The sequence below is a fragment of the Trichechus manatus genome, unplaced genomic scaffold, assembly GCF_000243295.1.
Source record: "Trichechus manatus latirostris isolate Lorelei unplaced genomic scaffold, TriManLat1.0 scaffold00028, whole genome shotgun sequence".
Taxonomy (NCBI): domain Eukaryota; kingdom Metazoa; phylum Chordata; class Mammalia; order Sirenia; family Trichechidae; genus Trichechus; species Trichechus manatus.
In genome coordinates, this window is record NW_004443964.1 from 21,640,206 (window position 1) to 21,653,772 (window position 13,567).

The 13,567-nt window shown below is 45.4% G+C and overlaps 1 long non-coding RNA gene across 3 annotated transcripts; it reads left to right on the forward strand.

The window, feature by feature from the left end:
• Window positions 1-130: 130 nt before the first annotated feature.
• On the forward strand, window positions 131-8,685 carry LOC111820175 (uncharacterized). 3 transcript variants are annotated; one of them, XR_002823721.1, is made up of 5 exons: window positions 131-561; window positions 645-819; window positions 1,391-1,502; window positions 1,723-1,833; window positions 8,531-8,685. It is a non-coding gene; the product is annotated as an uncharacterized LOC111820175 (long non-coding RNA). The 3 variants fall into 3 exon arrangements; XR_002823722.1 differs by lacking the exon at window positions 8,531-8,685 and adding an exon at window positions 5,035-5,104; XR_002823720.1 differs by lacking the exon at window positions 8,531-8,685 and having other exon boundaries at window positions 1,723-2,658.
• The last annotated feature ends 4,882 nt before the right edge of the window (window positions 8,686-13,567 follow it).

Genomic DNA, 13,567 nt, shown 5'->3' on the forward strand with positions numbered 1-13,567 from the left:
GCCGCTACTAGGCGCGGCTTACTCCCTGGAAACGGAAACGAGTGGACTACAGTACCCAGAAATCATGAAGGGAGGCTGTCCCCTAGATTGGGCGGCACAGCGATACCCGGAAGCCCTAGGCCTTCGACCGCGCTTTGAGGAAAGAAGGCTCCCAAAGTTGGTGGGGTCGGCTTCCCCGACGCGGGTGGCCGCATGGCATGCTGGGAATTGTAGTTCGATGCTAATTTAGGGTTCCAGGTGTGGAGGCTCCAACATCCAAGGTCTGACCTCAGCCTGCTCTTGCTATTGCCTAGGCCACAGGTGAGCCGTTATTGGCTGCCGTTAAGGACCGTTACCATTCCCGGGTAAGTGAGAGGGCCAGAGGCCCGTGAATATGACCCGCCCGGAGCCCGCCTGGGTCAGGCCTTCTCGGATGGGGGTTTCCTGCAAGAAGTCAGGTTGGCTTCTATCCGCCGTCCTCACTCGAGACTCCTGGCAACCCCTGGTCGTTGGTAGTTCAAGGCCTCGCGAGGGAGAAGACCTGGCTGCTCTTTACTGAGCACTTATATGCAAGGCCCTGTGGTAAGGCTTTTCGTACAGTCTCTCATTTTATCTTCTCAACAAGCCTAGAATGTGGGTGATGTTGTTATTCCGTTTTTTCACAGATGAAGAAATGAGGCCCTGAGAGGTTGGTCAGTTGCGCAGTCACATAGCTAATAAGTGGAGAAGTCAGTATACAAATTGGGATCTATCTGCCCCTAGACTTTCTGAACTCTTTACCACCACAAAAGTTCCGTTGTCTGATACACACATCTACCCAACGAAATCAGTTATTAGAAGGTAATTGCAACTTTTTAATCTACTTTTAACCTTGGCTGAATGCTTCAGTCCCTTGGGTCTCACCCCTTTGATGGAGTAATCTTTGACCTGGGTGCTGAAGAGAGATTCCATGGTTTCCATTCTTAGAGGTTTCCTGTGTAGTTTGGGTGTAGTGGGTGGTGAGGGAAGGACTAAACCAAACCACACCAAACCCCTTGCTGTAAATTCGATTCTGACTCATAGCCACCCTATAGGACAGTCCCCATAGGGTTTCTAAGGAGCGGCTGGTGGATTTGAACTGCCGACCTTTTGGTTAGCTGCCAGGCTCTTGACTATGCCACCATGGCTAGTTCTGATCATCAGAGAGCTCTGTGGCCAAAAAGGGAAAAGATTTATGCCTTTGGGAGACTCTGGACATGGGAAGAAGGGCAGGGTGGGAAGAAATAGTTCCTATCTGACTCAGGTAACAAAACACAAGTAAAACATAGAGCTAAATGTAGTCAACTCTTAGTTTTTGTAAGTGGCAAGAGCAGAAGTAAATGTGGTCCAAAGCAGTAGATAATCCACAATCATTTATATTTGACTTTGGAAGGTAGTCAGAGACATCCGCTCAGGCTGAGAGCTGTCACCCATGCTCATCTCTCCAGGACCAAGACTGTTGTCAACGCGATGCCTTATATGCAGCTGTAGGAGAAGGAGAAAAGGTCAGAGATAATAATAAAGCCTTATACGTGTTAGATGGATTTAACTTTTCTAAGTGTTTTCACCTACCTCAGCTCATATATTTGACCTTGTGAAGTAGATAAGGAAGTGGTGACTTGAAAATTGTGCTTGCAAAAAAAAAAATCACAGTAGACCCAGTTGCAGAGCTGGGACCACATCTGATATCCTAATTCCCAACCCTGTATTTTATTTTCCCCACAGATAAGCAGAGGTTGAATGAAGGCTAATGAAACATGACCAAGGAAGAATGATTATGGGGAATGAGGGTGCTGGTTTCTGTGGACCCTGCCATTCTTGCAGTTCAAAGCTTAAGTAAGATACTCTGCCTTGTATTTCACTGTAAACTGAGCAGTTTTTTTTTTTTTAACTGTAGAGCCTTTCTGGGAGAGAGGCAGGCAATGGGGCTGACATAACCAAGCTCAAAACACAAGTATAAGACGAAAGTTCTGGAATCCAGCACCTCTGAGAATTTCAGAGTTAGAAAGGACCTGAGCCACACCTACTCATTCTCTCTCTCTTTCAGGATTTTTCAAGTCAGACTTCTCACTTATATTTTGTAGAATCCATAAAATTTAAATTTATGTTTTTAAAAAGAAATTGAGTACCTGTGATCACTTTTTTTAAATAACCACTTAATAACCGTGATTTTGGTGCCTAAGTTTCCATTTGGGTTTACGGTCACATTGGTACAGAATTATCACCCAAGGCAAAGCAATGTGAAGTTTCCTAAATCAAGTCTACAGATGTTTTCTTGGGTCCCATCAGTTCTCATATTTGCTCCTCTCCACTTCCCTATAAGGGTCTTCCACTTTTAGACAGCTGCAATTGGTGGAAAATTGGCCAAATTCTGCCTTACAGAGTTATGCAGAAATATGTAATCCTGTGTCATATGTTGTAAGATATTCTACAATTAGTATCTGGTTCCCTAAAATTCTTCTCTTTTCCTAAACAAACCTTCCCAGCTTTCTGAACCCCTTATCACACTAGAATAGCAGACCCTCCCATCTAGCCCTGCTGGCTTGTCCCACTGTACATTCTGGCAGGTACATCATGTGAAGGTCGTAGAGTACAGCAGGGCCCAGAGGGTGGCTGAAGAACCTGCCAGTGAAGTTCTGGAATTTACTCCTACCGTAGACACTTCCATCATCCCCTCACAGGTGTGGCTAAGAGTGCAGTCTCCAGAGTCTGGCTCCCTGGGTTCTAAATCCTGGCTCTGCCTCTGACTTAACGAGTGACCTTAGGCAAGTCACTTAACTTCTCAGAGCCTCAATGTCCTCATCTGTAAATGTAAAATGAGACAGTGCATGCAAAGAACTCTGGGACAAAGTCAATACCCAGTTATTGTTTCTCTTCCCAGGAAGTCAGCATTACTGCTGTGGTAACCAAAGAAAAGCTTTCTCATGATGTCTGTCACAGATCAAGGCCCTTGCTGTACTGCCAGCATATCAGAGATACCCTTTCTTCCAGTGGGCCTAGGAAGGCATGAGCCAGGTTGTGGTTCATGTAGTCAACATTTTGGAGCACTCACAACATATCAAACTCTATGGCAGGAACTGGAGAATCAGGAATAAAGAACACAGTCCCTGCCCTGGGTTCCTTCCAGGATCTAGTAGGTACATAGACTGATAGTAATAATACAGTGCCATGAGAGAGTGGGGAGCACAGGGTATAGTGGGAGGCCAGAGGAGGGACCCTTAATCTGGGGAAAGGGATCCTGCGGGAAATGACGGTTGAGTTTTTGTAGAGGAAGCAGGCAAACGGGTAGATGTTCTAGGAAGAAGGTGTGAACGTCCATCTGCCTGAGAGTAGCATGCTTTTGAGGTATTGCAACGAGAATGATGTGACTGGACCTTAGGGTGTGAGGAGCATTTTTTTTTTTTATTGTGTTTTAAGTGAAAGCTTACAATTCAAGTTAGTTTCTCATACAAGAATTTATACACACATTGTTATACTGTGACAGCACCCTCCTTTCCACCCCAGATTTCCTGTGTCCATTCAACCAGCTCCTGACCCTCTCTGCCTTCCCATCTCGCCTCTGGACAGGAGCTGCCCATTTAGTCTCATCTAAATGAGCTAAGAAGCACACTCTTCACGAGTGTCATTTTATGTCCCATTGTCCAGTCTAATCTTTGTCTGAAGAGTTGGCCTTGGGAATGGTTTTAGTTTTGGGCTAGCAGAGAGTCCGGGAGCCATGTCTTCTGGGGTCCCTCCAGTCTCAGTCAAACCATTAAGTCTGGTCTTTTTACTAGAATTTGAGTTCTGCACCCTACTTTTCTCCTGCTCCATCAGGGACTCTGTTTTGTTCTCTGTCAGGGTGGCCATGGGTGGTAGCTGGGCACCATCTAGTTCTTCCGTTGGAGGAGAATTTTGAAAGTTGAGACTGGAGAGACAGGCAGGAGTTGGACCGTGAAGGAATGCGATGCCACTCTGAGGAGTTAGAGTTTCATTCTGAAGACTCTTGGGAGCCATTGAGGGATTTTTAGCTGGGGAGAGACATGATCAGATTTTTTTAAAGAAGGATGATACGGGGCAGCAGCCTGGCTGTCCTAGGGAGAAGGTTTTCCCCCTCTGAAGAACAGGGCTAGTGGGCTCATTGTGAAATAAGGAATGGGGAGATGGCCTTTGGCAGCTTCCTGTCTCCCCTGGAGCTCCCCTTTAGGAAGGGTACCCTTCCTTCCTGAGTCACGGCCCCTACTGGATCTCAGTTTACATTCACTCATTCAATACATGGGCCTGAAGCACAGTGGGCCGAGCCTTCTGCTCAGTGCTGTGGGATTTAAGTAGTGTGCCAGGATTTCTCTGCCAGAGGGCACTTACAGTAAAATCAGGAAGACTAGGCACACTTGAAAATAAAATAACAAAGCCTGACTGCATATGATTAGATAACAAATGAGCCAGATAGATAATAAGTCAAGTCAAATGGTGGTGGGGGAAAAGGTGTTAGAAAAGGCTTTCTGAAGAAACCAGACTTTGAACTTGGCCTCTAGGCTATTTAGGCCATTACAGGTGTCTTAGTTATCTAGTGCTGCTGTAACAGAAATACCACAAATGGATGGCTTTAACAAACAAATTTATTTTCTCACAGTTAAGGAGGCTAGAAGTCTGAATTCAGGGTGCCAGCTCTAGAGGAAGGCTTTCTCTCTGTCAGCTATGGAGGAAGGTCCTTATCTCTTCTGAGCTTCTGCTCCTAGGCAATCTTCATGTGGGTTAGCATCACTCTTCCCCATCTCTGCTCTGCTAGCTTGTTTAATTTCTTTTATATCTCAAAAGAGATTGACTCAAGATACACCCTACACTAGTCCTGCCTCATTAACATCACAAAGATAACCGTTCCCAAATGGGATTATAAACCAGGCACAGAGGTTAGGATCTACAACACATATTTTTGGGGAACACAATTCACCCATAACAACAGGCGTTCTGGGACCTGTGGACTCCCTCTCCTAAGCCAATGTAACAACTGCGCTTTTACTTTTGTATGGTTGTTTGGTTTGTGATGATCTTCCCCCACAGGTTGCTAAATTCTATGAAGGCAAAGACTAGGCTGGCTTTTCCTCACCTCCGTCCGTGGTTAAGTGCTATGGCTGCTAACCAAAAAAGGTTAGTTCGAATCCACCAAGTCTTCCTTGGAAACTCTATGGGGCAGTTCTACTGTCCTGTAGGGTCGCTAAGAGTAGGAATCAACTTGACAGCAACAAGTTTAGTTTGGGGTTTTTTTTAATCCCTTGGGCGGAGCCCTGGTGGCATAGTAGTTAAGCGTTCAGCTGCTAACCAAAAGGTTGGCAATTTGAATCCACCAGCTGCTCCTTGGAAACCCTGTGGGGCAGTTCTACTCTGTCCTGTAGGTCAGTATGAGTCGAATTGATGGCAATGGTTTATTTTTTTTATCCCTTAGGTGGGCCCTGGTGGTGCAGTGGTTAAGAGCTATGGCTGCTAACCAAAAGGTTGGCAGTTTAAATCCACCAGCTGCTCCTTGGAAACCATATGGGGCAGTTACATTCTGTCCTGTAGGGTTGCTCTGAGTTGGAGTCAACTCGATGGCAACAGGTTTTATCCCTTGGGCTGGCAAATAGCCCTCAATATTTGTTGAATTAATGAGTGAGTGAGTAAATGAGTGAATGGCAAGAAAGCAGGATTGGGCCTTCAGGATAAGAGAGTTTAACAAGCAAAGGCAGAGACAGGAACACATACAATATAATGATTTCTTATGTTTGTACAGTGCTTTGTTGCTCACAAAATGCACTAGTACACTATCTCATTTGATCCCTACCATGACCTGTATGGTGAGCACGGCAGGTATTATTCCAGTTTTACAGTGAGGAACCAAAGAAAAGTTCAGTGATTTGCCCAGAGTTTCTTAGTTGCTACTTAGTATGGACTTCAGACCTGAATTTGAGTGTTTTAACAAAGTCTGGTGTAATAACTAGATTACCTTCCTCCTCTCCTTTGCCAAGGGGAACATATGTCTGGTGGAACTTTATCTTCTAGATGATAAGGACCTATGGGAGGCTTTTTTTTTTTTTTTTTTAAGGTTTTTAATAGAGGATAAATATTAATGGTATTTGTGAGGCATGATATAAATTTAATTGCATATTAATATTTATTTAAAGTAAATATGCAGAAAATAAATTTTAAGAATCAAGAGTCAAAGATCCAGGAGTCAAAGGAGTCATCTCTAATGGACTCAGTTGTTCATCAAACAAAACTTGAAGCATCACTGTGTCCCAGGCATCATGCTAGATGCTAACAACACAGAGGTGACTGGGTTGCAGGTCATTTTCAGGATGAAGTGGGATCATATAAGAAGCTAGAGCCAAATCAAAGTTTATGATTGCCTGGTGCATAAGGGAGGATATGTGTTTGGGCTGAGAAAACTCTTGATGTCATCACCTCAACACTGCTATGGTGAGTTTCAGTACCAGGAGGTGCCTGGGTTGAAGCCCCTGCAGCAGCTCTTTAGCCTTTGCTCTGTCCCAGGGTAAAGGTTCAGCAGCTGTTGGCAGATTGGACCACAAGGACACCTGCTTAGAAGGCAAACCCTCACTCATATGCCAATAGCTTATGACACTGTAAGGCAGTATCTGGGTGTCATGGATTGAATCATGTCCCAAAAAAATATGTAGCAATATGGCTAGGTCATGATTCCCAGTAGTGTATGATTGTCCACCATTTTGTCATCTGATGTGATTTTCCTATGTGTTGTAAATCCTATCACTATGTTAATGAGATGGATTAGCAGCAGTTATGCTGATGAGATCTACAAGATTAGATTGTGTTTTAAGCCAATCTCTTTTGAGATATAAAAGAGAGAAGGGAACAGAGAGACTTGGGGACCTCATACCACCAAGAAAGCAGCACCAGGAGCAGAGCATGTCCTTTGGACCCAGGGTTCCTGCACAGAGAAGCTCCTAGTCCCAGGGAAGATTGATGACAAGGACCTTCCTCCTGAGCCAACAGAGTGGGAAAACCTTCCCCTGGAGCTGACACCCTAAGTTTGGACTTGTAGCCTACTAGACTGTGCGAGAATGAATTTCTCTTTGTTAAAGCCATCCACTTATGGTATTTCTGTTACAGCAGCACTAGATGACTAAGACACTGGGGAAATCAGGATCATCTGCAAGGATTTCCTAACAATGTGCCCCAGGAATATCCCGGTAATCTGGGGGGAAGGGTGGCCATGTTCTTATCGCTATCACTGCCATGGTTACTAATGGGAGCCTGGGTATTCCTCTGATGTGTCAGGAGTAGAGAATAGGTTGAGAACCACAGAACTAGGTTATGTGTATGTTGTTTGGCTTGAGGAAGGGGGTGGAGGAGGAAAGGGACTGGGCCATGAGATCTGGCTCTATGGATTAGGGATTACATTTGTTCTTATATGGCTTTATGGAGTGGAACTAGGAGAGAGATCATCTAAGAACTTTCTAACTGCCAGGAATGAACTTCAAAGACAGCATAAAGCTGCTTTGAGAGGTAGTGAGTTCCCTGATACTGGATGTGTCCAAGTATATATAAATGGCAGAGAAGACATGGAAGGGATTCAGACACTGGCAGGGTGTTTGGACCAATTGACCCTTTGATTGTGAGACATTATTGGGTGATGGCAGTCAGTGCTGTTGGAGTCAAGCTTTCAGAGAAAGATGTTAAGTTCCTTCATTACTCAATGTATTGAATTCCTACTATGCCAGGCACTGTTCTAGGCTCTCGGGATATAGTGCTTAAGATAGACAAGATTCCTACTTTAAAGGAAACAGAGAGCACAGACAGTTTAGGGAAAGGGAAGGGAGGTGGGATAGGAGTGATTTAAGGATCACTATTTGTGGGATGGAAACCCTGGTGGTGTAGCGGTTAAGAGCAACGCCTGCTAACCAAAAGGTTGGCAGTTCAAATCCACCAGGCACTCCTTGGAAACTCCATGGGACAGTTCTACTTTGACCTATAGGGTCGCTATGAGTCGGAATCGACTCGATGGCAGTGGTTTTGGGTTTTTATTGGTTTATTTCTGAGATACCATTAGATGCTTTATGTATTTCCAATTCTGTCAATAGAGCTACACAGTAGCAATTATCTCCACTTTAAGAAATAGGATAGTCCCTTGGTGGCACAAAAGGTTAAGTGTTTGACTAGTAACCAAAAGGTTGGTGGTTGCAACTCACCCTGTAAGACAGACCTGGCAGTAAGCTTCTGAAAGGTCACAGCCTTATGGAGCAGTTCTACTTTGCACACATGGGATCACCATGAGTTGGAATCAACTTGAAGGCAACTAACAGGAAGAAACAGGATGAAAGATTGAGTGACTTGCTAGGGACAGAATATGAGCTGTGCAGCCAAAAGACTTTATATGAGAAAGCAAATTGGTTAGCCTCTAAACATTAGTTTCCTCGTGTAAAATGGGGATGATGACAGTACCCAACTGAAGGACTGTGAGGATTAAATGGGCTAGTAACTACACAACACAGGACCTGGTAGAAAGCGCTCGGTTAATCACTGTAGCTATCTTTACCATTGCCAGAGGCTACACAACAAGGAGCGGACAAGACTTTATTTGAATTTACAACGCTCTGAAGCGCAAAGGCTCAGGCTCCGATGGAGTAGTAACCTGGACCTCCTGTCGCCCGCACTGTGTCCCACGATATCGTGCCACGCCCCGCCGCTTACCTCCCCGGCCACGCCCCTTCCGCCGGGCAGACGTCCGGTTTTTCCGCGCGCGCCCCCGAGACCACGCCTCCACCGCCGGGAGCCATCCAGTAAGCGCAGCGGAGATTGGGCGAGTGGCGGTGACTCGGGCCTGGTCAGAGGCCCTTTGGTACGTAGGGCGTCGCGCGGGCGGGTGAGAACGAGCCCGGCCACGAGGCGGGGGCGGCTCGGATGGCGGCAAAACGGGAATGTTTTGTTCGCCTTCGTCGCTCCGACCACCCAGGTCAGAGGGCTGAGTTCACCCAGAGGCGCTATGCCCACGCTGGGTTGAACGCTGGTATCTGGGCGCTCAGAACCACCGGTCGAGGCGCCCAGGTCGTGCCGCCTGGTGGGGCGCAGAGTATGCGCCGTTTTTAAAAGCCTTGGTTACAATTTCTCCAGCAAATAATATGTAGCAGACAGCGTGTCAAACGCTTTGCATCCATGGCTCATTGCCTTCACCAGGGACGGATTACCCAATAACTAAGGTCCGCCCTGGCCTTCACAGCAACCCTACAAAGCAAGATGTTATCATCCCTGTTTTACAGCTGTGGACACTGAGAAAGGTTAACAATTAGAAAGCGGCGGAAATTGTAGATTAAAAACAGGTGCGAGTCCAAAGCTTCTACACTTTAGAACTTTGTGATTAGACCTAGATTTGACTTGTGAATCCAGCCTCGGCCACTTCTAGTTGTATGACTTTGGGTACCTTTCCGACCCTCAGTTTGCCCATCTGAAAAATGGGAATAATGGTACCTGTTTCACAGGGTGGCTGTGCAGTGTTTTGCTGAGTAGTTACTGTTGTAATGAGTGCTTATCTTCGCTTTTCAAACTTCGCTTCTCCTCCGCTTCCTCCAAGAGGCTAGGCTGCTTGTCTAAAGTTTTAGTGAAAGCCCTGAGGCCTAGGAGGGGGCGTGGAGCTCCCATTCGTCCCCTAGTGAAGAGGGCCACCAGACCGCAGAGAAGAAGCTTCCCAAATGGAGGCATTGGCATCCCTGATGTTGAGTCTGCTTATGAAGTTTTCAGAATTTCTGTCTCCTTTAACTATGGGGAAATTATCGCCGGAGTTGATATTAAGTCCTAATTCTAAAGCGGAGGAAGTGGAAGGCTTTAAATTTGTTTTATGTATTATTTTTGGTGGAGGTGAGCTGATATTGCCTGAATCAATCAGATTGACTGGGGGTTGGGGGTGCGGGTGTGGGCCTGGGGAAACGGGTGAACTGTTCGAGAGGAATCTGGCTGATGAAGAGAAAGTGGCCAGTGTGGTTGGGGTGGTTTAGTCTTAGTCCGCTGCCATGGAGTCGATTCTGACTCACAGCTATCCTATAGGACGGAACAGAACTGCCGTATAAGGTTTCCAAGGCTGTAATCTTTACAGAAGCAGACTGCCGCGTCTTTCTCTCGCAGAGCGCCTGGTGGGTTTGGACCACCCACTTTTCAGATGGCAACGGAACCTTAACCACAGTTTGGTCTTAGCTGGGCCCTACATTCCTACCGAATCGTCTTCTGTATACCTTGGGCAAGGTCTGAATGTGTTCTCCTGGGTGATGTGTTAAAAATAAAGGGCTTCAGGGTGCCTGCGCCTTAGGAGAAAAGATAAGGGCTGCTAGCTGAAGGCAGGCAAGCAGTGAGCTTTTTAACAGTTGAAATTCCATATTGTTCCTTTTTCCTCCTTGAACTCATATTTTCACTTTATTTCCTTGGCCGAAGTTTTTTCTAGTATAATAGATTTTATGCCTGAAAGCCTTTGGTTTATTGTCCTACTTCTCTGCAACAAAAACATATTCAAAAATTAAAATTTATATTTTCGAAATTGTGTTTGATTATAATATTAAACATTTTCTTTTGGATTGAGTTATAATTATTAGTACACAATTGATCAAAACAAAAAATAAATACATTACAAATTTTGATCATTGTTAAACATAATTTTAATTGGAAATGTTTCTCTTAATAAGCTGAGTGGAGTTTTTTTTGTTGTTGTTCATGCATCCATCCATGTATGTTTGCTTCTTGAATGAAACAACTATTTTGTTTGTTTGTTTGATTCTTTTTTTAATAGCATTGAAAAAGTTTGTGTGAATAACTACACAGGAGTTGCAGGCACTTTTTTGCAGCAGTGTCTCAACTCTTTGAACACCTGAGTTATGGGACAAAAAAATCACGTAGCCATCTATCATCCAAATCAATTATTGATGATCTGTCAGTGGACAGTTTTTTTAGGTCTTCCTTTAGTTTTGTCACCAGGCCTTCAGCATTCTCAGCATGGAGACTGATGTTTTGAATAGGCCGTTTTTGCTGCTCAGGGATTTTCGCACTGTGGGACAATGCATCTTAGTAAGATTTGGGATGAGTGAGTACTTAACACCTGTCTGGGAGACTGAGTGATGGTGAAGGGGGAGCTGGGAAAAGAGAGCCTGCAGGCAGTTTCCCAGGCAGGTCTGTTTAGGGGGAAGATGGCTGTGGAAGTTGAGGAGTTAGGAATTTCTTCCCCTTTGTGCCCCTTGGAAAGTTTCATGCATCCCCCCGAGAGGTTCTCATTGCCCAGTGTGAAGACCACCTGGAACTACTGTGGGCAGATATCTAACTTCTTTTAACTTCCATTTCCTCATCTTTACAATGAGAATAAATGAAAACTTACTTCATTGGGTTGTACTGATCAGATGGGATCAAGGATGTCCCTGGCACATAGAAAGTGCTTGAGTAGTGGCTATTTTTCCACACTAGTTCCTGCTGGCTCAGAAACTCACTTTCCTAGACACACAATGCCTCAGTTTCCTCACTATGAGCCCAAGATATTGTCAGCCCAGGAATGTGGTGGTGGGAAGTGATGTGGAAGAGATTTTGTGATTCTCATAGTAGGTTTCCGGAACAGATATGTTCTTATTTTATAATAACAATACTTAATGTCAAGTTCCTGCTTACCGATGAGCTGGGCATTTTGCTGGGTGTTTATTCATTCAGCAAATGTTTTTTGAGGGCCTTCTACTTGTCAGGCCCTGTTGTAGGCATCTTGGATGCAGCAGTACCGAGATTCTGGGGGAGAGAGGGTGATTAATAAATACATGAATATATAATCTGTTGGGTGGTGATAGGTTGATACATGCTATGAAGAAAAATGAGACTGTGAAGAGAGAGTGAAGTGGGTGTGCTGTTTTCTATACGCAGGGACAGTCTTTCTGATAAGGTGACAGTTGGGCAGAAAGGAGCGAGCAGTGCAGCCCTCCAGGGGAAAAAGCTTTCCGTGCAGAGGGAACAGCAGGTCCACAGGCTGAGGTAGCAGTGTGCTTAGCCTGGTCAAGGAGCACAAGGCCAGTGTGGCTGGAGGGGAATGACCTGCAGGGGTGGCAGGAGGTGACTGGAGAGGATCTAGCCTCCATCTCTCATGACAGGACTTGACTTTTTTTTTTTTTCCATAGATACCCCATGTGACAGAGTAGAACTGCCCCATAGGATTTATTTATTTTGTTATTGTTGAAAATATACACAGCAAAACAGAACACCAATTCAACAGTCTCCATGTACAATTCAGTGAATTAGTTACATTCTTCAAGTTGGGCAACCATTCTTACTCTCCTTTTCTGAGTTATTCCTCCCTGGTTAACATAAGTGCACCGGGCTGTAAGGTTCCTATCTAATCTCTTTGAGTTGCTGTTATCAATTTGATCCCATATAGATAGTTAAGACTTGGCCTTTACTCTGGGTGAGCCATTGGAGGGTTTTGAGCAGAGGGATGACATGACCTAACTTGCATTTTTAAAGGTTCACACTGGCTGTTGTGTTGTGAATAGCCTGTCTGGGAGCAGAGATGGCAGCCGGGAAGTCACTCAGGAGGCTACTACAGCGATCCAGGAGCGAGATGATGATGGTGTACAGATCCAGGGGTGTCTGGTTAGGTCGTGAAGGTGGGAGGTGGAGCTGGCAAGGTGCTCTGGTGGATCTGATGAAGAGGGTGAGAGAGGAGGCAGAAGGACGCCAAGGTTTTTGGCATGAGCAACTGGAAGGATGGAGGTGCCATTTATGAAATGGGGTGGACTGCAGTGCCCGTGACATGCCTCACACTGAGCTGGGGAAGATGAGGTGACCATGACTTATGTCACTTCATTTAATCCTGACAAGACCTCTGTGGATAGTCAGTACTCATCCCATTTTAAACTCAAGAAAACAAGCTCAGGTTGCTGAAGTAAATTGCCCAAGGCCGCACAGCTAGTTAAGGGACAGAGCTGAGATCCAAATCTAGGGCCCTCTGGCTCGGAATCCTCTGGCAGTTGGTGTTCTCTGTGATCCTTTGTCTGCATAAACTCCAGCATAGTAGTCTATCCAGTAAGCTTCCCTGCCCACCTGTAAAAGCTCCCTGGGTGCTGGTTTGTGCTGGGAGAGTGTGCAAGTAGAAAAGAGAGACCTTTTTTTTCCCTTCCCTTGGTGTTAGCAGGTAGGGAGGGAGGGAGAGACAGCATGACCGTCCACACCTCCTCTTGGGCTCCCTCCAGGTAATTGGCCAGTTGGAGGAGGTGGAACTTAATAGGCCAAGCCGCAAGGAGAGAACTTGGACTCCAAGGTTTAAACAGCAGCTTCTCACCTATAAAGAAAGATTAGGAGTAAGGAAACCGTATATAAAAATAGCACTTAGTAGTTAACTGGAAAACAATATATTTTTGCAACCACTGGTTCCACGAGAAAATAATTGGGTCCCAAGGCAGGGAATGACTCGTTTTTGTGAATGATTGTATTGATCATTGGTGCAAAATAGATACATCTCCTTTGGAAAGCAATTCAAAGGCGAAGCTTCTGGCTGGTCAGCGTGCCCAGTGTGAAATCCTGAGAGACTTAGAAAGGAGGAGGAAGCAAAGCTGCACGCTAATGAGGGAGAGAG